A 12,821-nucleotide genomic window follows, 5' to 3' on the forward strand; every position below is an offset into this window, starting at 1 on the left:
AACAGAGATAAAACTGCAAGAAGCAACCAGAACTCTGTTCTCTGCAGAACACAAAAACATACATCCTGGTCTCTCTCAAACTCCCAGTGACTTTGTGAAATTACACTTCTTTCTCCATAACAGTATTGAACAGGTAGGATGCAGAGTACCCTACATATCATATTTAATACTTAATCAGTAGTTTAGATGCTAAAGACTCTTGTAAAACTGAAAAATTTTGTATGTAATCCATATATATTGGAGAAGGCATAGATTTAAGATCCCTTATTCCTGGCCAAATGTCATAGCTGTAAACTTCATGTACAAAGTGGGCATAATTTACTTTTCTCTCAGTTACCTCATTTTTAAAAGGATGCATCTGAGTACTTTCGAGAGTATATCATCTCTGTTTCACAACAGAGGTATGCAATGTTCTGTTTACTTTATGGATCTTTTTATGGTTCAGCTGAGAGACAGACAACTTCATCTAGATAGGTATGAAAGAACTGGAGAACTTTCAGATCAACAGGGTAAGAGCTAGTAAGTTTATGAAACATCAAGGGCTGACAGATGTCAGTGTTTTCATTCTCTTGGACAAGTGAGGGCAGGAATAAAAGTGGATTACATTTTTGATTTTTGAGAAGATAACTTAGGAGAAAATTATCTGTGTTTTCAAGGCATCTGTGATCTTTAGTGATCTCACCCATTTGTCCTGGATAAAATACTACTTCATTGCAAACTCAGTATCATTTGAAAAAGGACCTCTATGTCTATAAAAATAAATGAGAATACACTTGTCAAACAAAACTGAAAGCAGACACTAAAATGAGATGATCAGGAAGAAATGAAAATATATAATGCACATCAATGAGTGGCTCACAGAAATTATTTGTGAGAGATGTGTGACTTTATTGCAAACTAATAAAATCCACTGCATATTGAGCTTGATTTAGATTAAAAACAAACAATGAACAAAACCAAAACAAACAAAAAACCACAACCAACCAACCAACAAAAAACAACTACCCCCCCAAAAAAAAAGCACACACACACAAAAAAAACATACACAAAACCCCCCAAAAACACAAAAAAACAACAAACAAACAAAAAAAAGCTCCCTCTCCAAAAAACAAAGCCAAAATAAAAAACCCCAGTAAGCCTTCAGAATAGCTTATCAGTCACTGTGCCTCCAGCTAAACAAAGTTCTCATTTTTCCTCCACCAACAAAGGCTGTAACTACTCCCAGTAATTTGCATGCTTACAGTTTACAGTTGTAAAATGTTCATTCCGATATTCTTTTAAGCATTGGTTCTTTGAACAGAGAAGATCATTTTCCCCTTTTAGATCAAAAGAGCAGGAAATAGTGTATAGAATTTCAAAAAATCTTCCTGCTGGAGTGTAAGTAATGAGTAAATGAGAAGCCATGAAGTAATAGCTTTATTCCGTTGCTATTCTTGTCGTCACCCTGTTTACACACTGAACTGAATTACCTCTTGTGCAATATCTTTGTGTAACTCCAGCAAAAAGCCATAGCTGAAGCTTGTTTCACTGCAGTCAGACACTAGGCAAAGTGCCTGTAAATGCTCTTTGCCTACGGTTGTTGAGCTGTTGCTAACAGAAATAGGAAAAAATTACTGCGTAGTTCAGATAGAAACACACATACCACTCTGCCAAACACAAGAAGCACCGAGGGTTGAGGCATTTCTCCTGTCAGTAGTGAGACAACCAGGAAGATGAGAGCAAAGATCAACACATGATGATCAACACACTCACTGTGACCATAATTTGGATTTTTGTTTTGTACACATCTGAAGAACACTTATGGCTGAGAAACAACTTCAGGAGAGAGGAGAAATGATTTTTGAATAAAATATCTCATGCACATTCCGCATTTTTTTTTCTTCAAACTGTAATCAATCTCAAAACCACAAAGAAAACTCTAATGTAGAATAAGTGACATGAAGATTAAGATTGGACAGAAAACCAGAAACTTATCTACACTTTAGTTAAGATAGGAAATACGATATGCAGGGTTTTTTTTTTTTTACTTTTTAAATAAGTATATTTTCATATGAACATTACCAGACTACGAAAGTGTCATCATTTCAGGTAAACTACACCACAAAATAGGCTGGCAAGAACCCCTTTTCTCCAATTATATATGTATTTTGAGGGAGGGGGGAAAAAGGCACATTGCAATCCAGTACTTGGTTTGAAATGGTGTTGCTACTTCACTTCTTTTGATCTTGCATCTTGTTTCTCATTGTCAGTCAGGAGTTGTTGATTTTTTTGACTGTGGAGTTGTATAACATTGTTATGTAAATGTTACCTTATCCTCCAAAGTAGCAGCCCTCCTCTGAGAAGTCAAGTGATACTGCAGATCTCTGCAATAACGTTTGAGGTCTTGAGACCTGGCCTGTAGGTAAATACATTTTAATGAAGAAATTTGATTACCATGCTATAGGGCCATTAGGGACTGTTTCTACTGTGCTTGATTTAAAAAGACATGGAATAGCTCCTCTGTAAAGCTCAGGTTAATAGTACCTATCTCAGAAAATTTTCCTCTGAATTCCTTAGGTTATGTAATGCCAGGTTTGTCAGCCTTTACACGCAGCCAAGGTGGGAAACACAGAACAAGGCTCATGCAACCTGTTGAGTAGCTCCACCCATATGACTGACTATGTTGAGTCCATCAATCAGCTTTCTCATGCAAGGCATCATCCTCAACTGCTGAAACACAGAGGCTGAGAAATGCATCTTGCTATGCTGAAATTGTTCTTGGGGCTAAAAGCCACATTTCAGGCAGTGCTCAGAAGTTTATTACAGTTACAATGAAGAGGAGAAAGAATGTCATAAGGAAGCGGTTCTTCAGTCTTTCTTGCTCGGCTCATTATCTTACATTTTCGACTCATCCTTCAGAAGCTGAATAGCTTGAGACAAAGCTAAATAAGTTTTGGCATCTGATTTAGGTTTATCCTTCCTCTAGTCTTTATTAGTGCTACAGTTCCTTGCTTGACAGGGCAACATGCAACTTAGAATATCCCTTAATTCATTCCAAAGCATGTTAGCCTTAAAGACATTTATCTGAAGTGAGTGAGATAGGAAAAAATAACTTTCATTCTCTTTGTACAACAAAGTAAAGCTATGATGTTTATTCTGGCACAGTCTGTGCTCTTTATAGATTTTAAAAGACAAGAATATGTCAAATTTGTCTGGAGGCTTCAGCCAAATCAGATAATTGCCAACTCATAAAATCTGCTTTTAGGGTTTTAGTTTTAATTTACCATTAGCAATTCTTAAACTATACATTAAAAAAGTACTGAGGGGAAAGAATAAGTCAAATGAAGCCCTTCTTGATACTGTAAAAGTTACTACTAGAGTTGTAATTATGTCCTTGGAACATAATTATTTAGAATTTTTGCATTAGCAGCTATTTTGGACAGGCAGAATTATTAAGAACTTGAATTAATTAACATCAATTTTTTAATATTTTTAATATATAACTTTGGAGAAGAGAGAGAGGCCAGGACTTTGTAACTTAACAAGTTCATTATTTTTGGACATTTGGGGAATGATTAGCTTTGCAAAAGACAAAAATTCTGTCTAGAAGCCGTAGAATTATTAATATTCACTTTGATGAGTAAAAGGTATTAGAATTTTTTCAAACTAGAACTTGCAAGCTCAAAATTAATGTTAACATCATGCCAAACTATAGCAACATAGAAGTTTGATCATAAAATAATTACTAGTATGGAGTTGTTAAAAGGAAGTGTTCTACGTAGTCTAGACAGTAAGAATATAGCCTGAGAGATCATAAAAGGTAGGTATTTGAATATGAAGCTTGCAGTTGATTTCCTAAATATCTCTTCTTAAGTTTCTTGACAGAATTGAGCAATGAAAATAAATGAATCAGGTTGTGAATCAGGCCCCTGACTTATGAGAAATAAGAGAGAGATGGTCACCAACAAATATTGAAGAACAGCAGAAAATAAAATGAAATTTTGACAATTATATGAAAATAGGTCTCTTACGCTCTGAGAAAGAATAAACATTATTGATGGAATAGCATGGCCTGGAAAACCTCTTATGACAACTTCAAATTTAGGATTTTACAATTCATATACCAACTTTTTATTTAATTCAATGTCTGGACTTTCTTCTTAGCTATGGTCTTATTTCATGTTATTTCAGAAAAGATAGCATTTGTATTCACTTTAAAACTGATGGTAGACAGATTTTTGGCACAAGCTGCTGTTCCTGTGAGTTGATGTTGCAAAACAGTAACTCCTGTGGCTCATCTCACTTCCCTTTGACACTCTTTTTAAAACGGAAAAAAAAACAAAAACCAACTCTACTTCTTGGTAGAGTTTTCTTCACTATCTACTGAGGGAATCTGGACACCTATCTCAGAATAATTTCTGAATTACAATGAAAAGGTGTGGTGAATCATGTTCATAAGGCCTTATAGAGTTTTTCAGAAGTGCAATGGAAAGGTACTTCATTCCCTTTTCAAGATTCCACTTCTATTAAACATCATAAGTGGCCATTCTTGCCGTAGTCCTTCTATTTATATTCCTTAATGAATGTCTGCATATTCACAAAGGTGGACAGCATTTTTTCTGGAGGTTTACAATAAAGCACTGAAATAGGATTCAGCTACGGAGTCTTTATTAACATATCCTGGTTTTAAAAAGTGGGGAGAATACCTGTGATTGCTGGATAAGAATAGTCAAGGCATGTATAATATCTTGGCCCAAGGCTCTTTACGGCTTGTGTTCTATAGGGCTGCAACAAAAAAATGTAACTATAAATAAAATAACAGTGGTTTGTTTTTTCAGATATTCAGCCATCAGCTTCTGATTGGAAGGAAATTGAGGGCTTTTCATATGTAATTTATTTATTTCTTCCTTTTCTCAAGGATAACATTTTAAGTCCTGAAGTTATGAGGAAAAAAGTGAAAATTTACATAAGAACAGGAATACCATTGAAGGACCAAGTCCAAATAAGGAACCATACATAACCAGACGTAATTTAATTTTGTTTGAGGTACTTTATATATTCCTATCAATCGTCAAAGTAAATTTCATGTTCCTGCTGAAATAAGCTATAGTTGGTAAAAGTTTTTATTTTCTAAAAGATTAGGTACCAAAAAAATGTAAAGATTTGATGTAAACATTACTTTGACTACTTTATGAAAGAAACTTAACACCTTCTTCCCTTCAGACCTCCCTTTCCTCTAAAATCTACAAAAAGGCTTTTTCTGTGCTATGTACATCTTAAAATGTCAGATGCCATATAAAAAGACCCTGAAATGTATTTCAGAAATGTAAGAACTCCATGTTTCAGAAATTTGTCGCTGGAAGATTAGTTAAAAACAATCATATCATACTTTGACCTTTGCCATTTCTTTGGTGATGGAATGCTTTTTCTTTATGGCTTATCTACAAATGAGACTTGTACTGACCACAGAACATCATGTCTGCCTTATTACTGTGAGTTAATAGTAGCCTGAGGACTCCTTTTGTTCTCAGCTCTGCTGTTTATTCTCTTTACCCAGAGGTCACTAGCTGCTCAAACCATCAGGAATTGCTGAAAACATGTTCACATTTTCTTTTGAACCAGCTTCTGATTTTGAGACAAAAGACCCCATATGAAAATCCTTACCAGTGAAGAGTTGTAAAAATATAGTTTTCAAGCATATGTCAAAGGAATAAGGGAAAGTTTGACAAAATTCTTTTAGAAGATTTATAGTAGAATTTGACATTGTTCAAAAAACTAGAGATATTTAATATAAAAATGGAATAATAATAAAAGCAGGGCTGGCTGATATAGTTACAGGTATAGTGAAATAATTAAATTAGATCTGATTTTGCCAGAGGACTACATTAAAACTACTTTTTTTTAATACTGAAGATGGAAGAATGAGTGAAAATACTGTTTTCTACTGTTTTGGACAAATTCTGTACTCATGAACTTGTCTTTAAAAAGTAAAAAAAAAAAAAAAAAAAAAAGGAGAAAACAATGGAAGGGTTTACTTCTCTGTTTAAGCCAAATAATGGAAAAATCTTTGTTTCTTCAGTTACACACACTGGCTGATTTTAAACAGTGAGGGAAAATATCTTCACAAGAATAAACTGCATAACAAGGTCATGTAAATCATGGTTTCTCATGTAAGTCAAAGGGAAGAGATTTAAAAATTATTCCTTCAATGCAAAATTCACCCTATTATACTGGATTACATAAGGTCAAATGTATTATTTACAGTTCACTGAAAGGTCAGTGCAGTGGTCAGTGCACTGGTGCAGAACTCTCCAGTCCTGAAAATATCTGGAAAGTTTCCTGACTTAGGACTGTACCTTCAAGTCTAAGAGCCCACATTCTGATGGTTCTGAAGATATGGATGGTCTACCCCTCTGTACAAGTTTTTGAGGCCATGTCGGTAAAAGTGTTTCTGCCCAAGTGGAGCATCATAAGCACTAATCCTCCACATAAGTTCCCAGAGGAGCTTACATAGAATATGCTTTGCACATAGTTTCAATCAGGGACACTGAAGGAAGGAACATATCAGCAGGAGGCATTACTTTCCAGGGTTCTTCTGTAGCAAAATTAAGCAGCAGTGCAACAGCTACCTCCCCTGAAGTCTGTTGTCTCATACAGATTGCCTGGGTGTAAAAGACAGACTTATGAAAAATAACCAGAACAAAGCAATTCTCTCCCAAAACACAAAATCGACAGTTTGCTTTATGTCCTGAAACATGATTCTCTGTCTTTTGCGAGTTCATTTTGATTGATTCATTATATATTCCTTAGGTGAAAAGAATACTGACAGTTCATGGACTGCAATTTTTTTTTTTTTTCTGTTTAGAAGACTTGTTTTACTGAAATCTGAAAGTTAGGAATTAAGTATATTTTAGCAAGAGCTGTTTTTTTCTTTGCTGTTGTTTTTTTAATAACACATAAATAATTGCAGATACATTAGTATTTTGTTAATATTTTGATTTTTCATAAAATATATTACTTTAACTTTTCACTTCAAAACATCTTCTGTTGTAGCAACTACAAAGAAAGTTTTTCACTGATCTGAAATGCATTTTCTTCCAAATTTTGTTTAAAATCTTTGAAATTTATTATTTATTTCAAAAACCCTCATAATTTGCACAGAAGATCCAATTCTTGTCTGTTTATATCAATTAAAGGAGAAAAAATAATAAATGCGTGCATTATATATTCACTATTTGTACACACACACACATACGTATATAAACCCATGAAGAAGATTGAAGTCTATTGTTTTCATAGACTGTGTCATCTGCCATTCTTACTGACTCCTGCTGGAGCAGCAGGATTGTTAAAAACAAAACAAACAACAAACAAATAAAGCAACAAACCAAACAACAAATACCCTGCAACCAAAACCCCAAACAAACAAACAAATGCCCACAGGACTGGCAATGGCATTTTCATTATTGTATTATGTAATTTTGTTCAAAAACTTAAGTTAACTTACCATTATGAGAAAATCCATGAGATCTGTTTATACTTCCAGTTCTGTCTTTTCAGGAGTTGCACAGCAGAATTCTAAGTCACATGGAGACAAGCTGTAGAATTCATGACAGAGAGTGAATTGTCTTGTCAGTCTCACAAGTGGAGTGTCTGAGGATTGCAAACCTAATCTCATCAAACTTAATTTCTATTCTGCTTTGTATATTAAATGCCCCGACTAAAATCACACATTATACCGTTACTGAGGTACCTTTTTTTTCTTGGACAACTACATTTCCTGTGCCTGTCAGTATTCTCAAAAGATAACAAAACTGTCCTTAAGAATTAAAAGTGAAAGATGAGACAAACAGAAGCAGCTCACCAATCATTAGTGCTGTGTTTTTGCCTATCTAATTGCAAAGTGAGAAAGGCAGATTTCTTCAGCTTGCATCAAACATTCTATCAGCAAGTCCAATGTGCTGCTTCGTGAAATGGTGTGGAATACTTGATGTTACAGTAAATTCCAGTGTAAACAAAGAACAGGATAACAATTCTTCACCATCTTCTCTGTTTTGCCTCTATTTAAGAAAGCTTTATATACTCTTTTTTCTCTAGAGAGTACAAAAATTTGTAGTTAAAGGGCTTATCTGAGGTGGTCTCAGCTGTTATTGAAGTTGATAGCCATTTTAAAAATGACCAGCAAAACAAAATGATACACTTTTTGCATGCATATTAATTCCAAAATGTAACCGGATGTTGAACTTTACATAGGGAACCTCTGATGGGAGCTGGCAACGTTGAATTTCACCTTCAGCCTAGTCTAGCAGTGGTGGCCAAACAGACAGTAGTTAGCAGTGCATGTGAGGTGTGAACCAACACAGGTATGTTTGAGTTGCATTTATTACAAAATGAAAACTCTGTTTTCCTGGTGAACCTAACTAGTTCTGATTTGCTGATGACAAGATTAGTATTTAAGTCCATGCCCAGCAGCAAATCCCAGCATGATTTGACAACCCTTTGAAGAAGGCAGCTTTGGTCTGCAGCAACTTGCCACCAATGACAGATCTGTCTTGTACAGAGATAAGATGGCACTGCTTAGCTCTCAGTGATTCATTTTCTCTCTGAACACAGTCATTCTGGGCTTCTGATTATTCCTTGTGTGAAATTCTGTGGTTTTAGTCACACCCAGGAATCACTTCTGATTTTTGGACAACTTAACATGGAAAGCTACTAAAGAAATGTGTGTACATTATATATAACGTACATTTATAAATAAACATAATTGTTGAATGTGGAAATAGTATTGAAAAGTATAAAGAAGGAACAAACACTGATACCGAAAAACAACAACAAAAAAAGGGCAAAACTGTGTTAAACTGTATTCAAGATTTAAAGCCCGTTATATCGGTATAGTTTTTAAAAATTAACATAATATTATCCTGAAAGACAAATCCAGAAAACTTAATGGTTATTTAAACCTAAAAATACATATGTGTTAATGTATGAAGATGTATTTTCAGCTGCTGTAATTCTAGCATGCATAGAGTTTGAATTCCTTTAATGTCATAAACCAATCATGTAAAGCAATGGCTTAAAAACTTGTCATTTAATCATAACATACAGTCATATTATCTGATTTGAGGCAGTTATCACCTAAATTAGCTTATACTATAGCAGAAGTGTGAAAAGGATACACTAATAATGGTATTTCTTAAAATGACATTTTTAATATGATATATGAAATGTAAAATTATGTGGTTTTAGTTAATTTGTAAAATAAATAGCAGTCCTAAATTCTCAAATTCTCTTCTTCAAAAATAAACATCTTCAGTTTAGGGAAAGTGGAACATATGCAACATATGCTTATTTATAACATAAGGACTTATTTCAAGCTGTTATTGACATTTTTTTGACACTTGACATACAATATGCATGAGGATAACCTTCAGGTTGCTAATTTATAGATGAAAAAGTTATAAGGGAAATTGAAGGTTGCTCTAGCAGTGTTAAGTCATATGCATTATTCTTATTAAATGTATTGAAAAACAAATTTAGTCTTCCCAGATACTAAGAGAAAATGTTTTCAAAATGATCTTAATTCATCTGAAGCAAGAATATAGTTCTACTGCAACTGGGTTTTTTTCAGTCAGTCAGTTTTGCTAATGTCTATTTATAAACAATTATCAGAGTCCTATGAGACTAATCAAAATGAACAAAATGTACTATTGAATGATTTCAGTTAATTATACAAAGCAGAAATTTGTCTGAGAGGGTCAAGTGTCATAATATGTAATCAAAGTGCTCTGTCTTCTGGAATAAAATGACTTTGAAAACTTCATAAAAGAGGAATGAATATTGCTAGCTGCACAATTGTGTATTTTTGCAATATATTTGTTTTTCCTAAAAGATTGTGATAGAGGTCTGGGACTCCACAAAATCAATTTAGGACTATTCACAAAAAGCTTACTTTCCTGTCAGCTAAGGAGAATTTCACAGAACTACAAAGTTCCAAAAAAAATAGGCTGAAAATTACAAAAAGTTTTCTTTCTATAAAAGTCTTTCATGTGCAATGAATTATTTGCCTTACAGGCCCAGATTGCAAATATTGAGGGGAAAAAGAGAGTTGTCTGTTATTTTTATTTACTCCCAATGTATAGAATATAGCTTCCTATTAACAGCACCGAGTAAATACACTAAGTTATCTGGACAGCTCAGGGTTTACCATTTTATTGGTTTTTATTTGGTGTTTGCATGAGAGTATAGAGGCAGGAGAAAAAAATGCTCTGCACATGGATTGCAAAGCAAATTCACAGCCCAGATGGCAACACCTGTTGCCTATCTGGGCACATGGCAGAGAAAAAAAAAGTTGTTTTTTCATTCTAGCAATGAGATGCATGGAAAGAAAAGGAATTGTATGCACTTAGTATGTAACCATGTCTAATTACACACGTAATTTTTGCAACATGGCCATCAGCTTAAAATTTTGAATGCCTTGTATGAAATATTTTTGATATAAGCAAATGTATATAGTTTATTCATTTAACAATAATGAATAACCAAAAAAGATTAAATGTTATTAATCTGTTTGAATTTATAAATTGCTGATGCACCAAATCTATTTTGGCTCTATTTTTTTAGCTTTCTGAGATATTATCAGTCATGCAGGACCACACATCACCAGAAATAATCACAAATTATCAGCTTATTTGTCATCTCTTTCAGTGCTGAGGAGGGAAAAAAAAAAAAAGCCCAGAAACTAAAACTGAAAAATCTGAGGAACCGACAGAAGAAAAACCTCTTTTCTATACATTAAATTAGTATCTTAAGAATTCCAAATTATTTGGGTTCCTCACTAGTTTTGAGCAAAAATACTGATATTTATATTTGAGTCAGGCTTGGGCAGTTGACGAATTACTGATCTGCTTAGGACTGCATTGGGACCCCCTAGGTTCCAGTTTGAAGAGAGAACCTAAATACGTAAGCAACTATTTTGCCAGCATAATTTCTTTATTCCTGATACCAGAGACCATCCACAAATTCCTTTGCATAGAGTTAAAACTGTGCACCATCCCACACAAAATTAAGAGCAGTTACATAGTTTGATGGCTCAAAGAACTGCCCCAACAAGCAGTATGGACAGCATAGTCACTACACATTTAAAAATTGAATCCAGCTTCAAATTTAGATCCTTAGATATAGATGTCTATAAAGGAATTCTCTGCATGTGACTGAGCTATCTAACCTTTTGTTAGATCCAATGAAGGTTTGCAAAGATGCCACACTCCCTGTATGCTTGATTAATGTAAATTATATCATCCCTAGCCATTAGAATGCACTCACATGAAGAAAGATTTAGGTCTTAATTTAGGAATCTCTTTAGTGGTACCAAGGGTTGTAATTCTAAAGCGTAAGTTTGTAAGGATGGCAAGTTTTTGGATAAGCAACTGACTAGATTATAGTCTCTGCAACTCAGGGTATTGTGTCGTGGTGGCATATGTGTTCCTGCAGGACATAAGAGCTGGACAGTTCTTAGGTCTTTTTTTTCCCCGCTTCCAGACAGGCTAATAAGAATATGCTTTGTTTGGGTAACCTACAAGAACAATTTATCCAGTATGTGCATTATGTGTAGGTATTTGTCTTTAAAAATGTCAGTTAGGAAAAAATCTAATTGAAAAGTGTGTTCCTAAACATCTTAGTCATCCAGATATAAAGTATGAATAAAATTCAGCCTTGAGGTAATACTGCAGTACATTAAAGCAAAAAGAAGGAAAATGTCTCTCTATGCAAATCATTTTACTTTTCTTCTTTCAAAACAGCATTTTCCTATTTCACTGGAAAAATATGAATTGCATCAGAGGCCTCTGTAATCTCAGAGTTTCCTTTTTTGTGTGTGTTTATTTTACCTGTGAGTTTTTAAATTAGCGCATTAATTACTTGGAAGTTTTGGTTGGTTGTTTTCCCCAGTTAAACCTCCCTTTACCCCTAAAAAAGAGAATAAAAAAAAGCAACAGGAACAACAACAAAAAAAAAAAAAGAACAACTGATGTAAGGAATACACTCCTAGAATGTAGAAATGGTATTGCATAGGGATGAGCTGGTCAAAATGTGTCTTTAACAAGAGCAATATTGAATTAATAAAGTAGGAACAGTTTTCTTCATGAGTTCCTGAGACAAAGATTTATTACTTGTTTGTTGAGCCTGACTGACTGTGAAAAGAAACAAATAATTTCACCTCAGAGGCAGCATATCTTCAAGATTTTGTGTGACACCCTGACTTTCAAATTTTTAAGTCAGGTCCTCAGACAAGAGCCTTATGATTCTGTTTACCAGAACTCAGACTCAGAGTTTAAATTAATGTCAGCAGTGAAATTTCAAATTTTCAGCTGAAACTGGATGAATGAAATTATTCAGCTTGATATTGTCTCTGAATTTCAATAAGGAAATTAACATTTATATTGGTATGTTTTATTTGCTTCATAGGATGTACTTCTTCCTGTTAATGTAACTTGTTTTGGGTTTTTATTAGCATTCCCACTTTGTTTCCTAAATCTGAACAGAAGTTTCTGGGGTACCTTGGTCAGGACAGGGGATTTTCAAAATAATTTTTATGCATGAGAGGGTTTTAAAAACAAGCCTATGTATGCTATATGTGCTACAGGGCCAGTGAGGTGAGATTTTATGCAGCTGAATTAGAAATAGGCTTAATGAGAGCTCAGTCGCTGAAGCCTGCAGACCGTCTCTGGAGAACACTTACAGAAAAATTATTTTCCTCAAATCATATGGGGTTTTTATGTTTGACTATTGAGAGTCTGATTTTATTTCCTATGGAAATCAGGGTCAATGTGAATGCTTCTTTTTAA

At 34.2% G+C, this 12,821-nt stretch overlaps 1 long non-coding RNA gene across 1 annotated transcript in view; it reads right to left on the minus strand.

Moving 5' to 3' along the window:
- LOC135579041 (uncharacterized) overlaps window positions 1-7,557 on the minus strand; it is a 30,946-nt gene extending 23,389 nt beyond the window's left edge. The window contains exons 1-2 of the long non-coding RNA XR_010471307.1: window positions 7,487-7,557; window positions 2,309-2,395 (exon numbers count right to left, since the gene is read on the minus strand). This is a non-coding gene — a long non-coding RNA (uncharacterized LOC135579041). The remainder of the gene's footprint in view (window positions 1-2,308; window positions 2,396-7,486) is intronic.
- Between the last annotated feature and the right edge of the window lie 5,264 nt (window positions 7,558-12,821).

This window comes from Columba livia, chromosome 1, assembly GCF_036013475.1.
Source record: "Columba livia isolate bColLiv1 breed racing homer chromosome 1, bColLiv1.pat.W.v2, whole genome shotgun sequence".
Lineage (NCBI taxonomy): Eukaryota > Metazoa > Chordata > Aves > Columbiformes > Columbidae > Columba > Columba livia.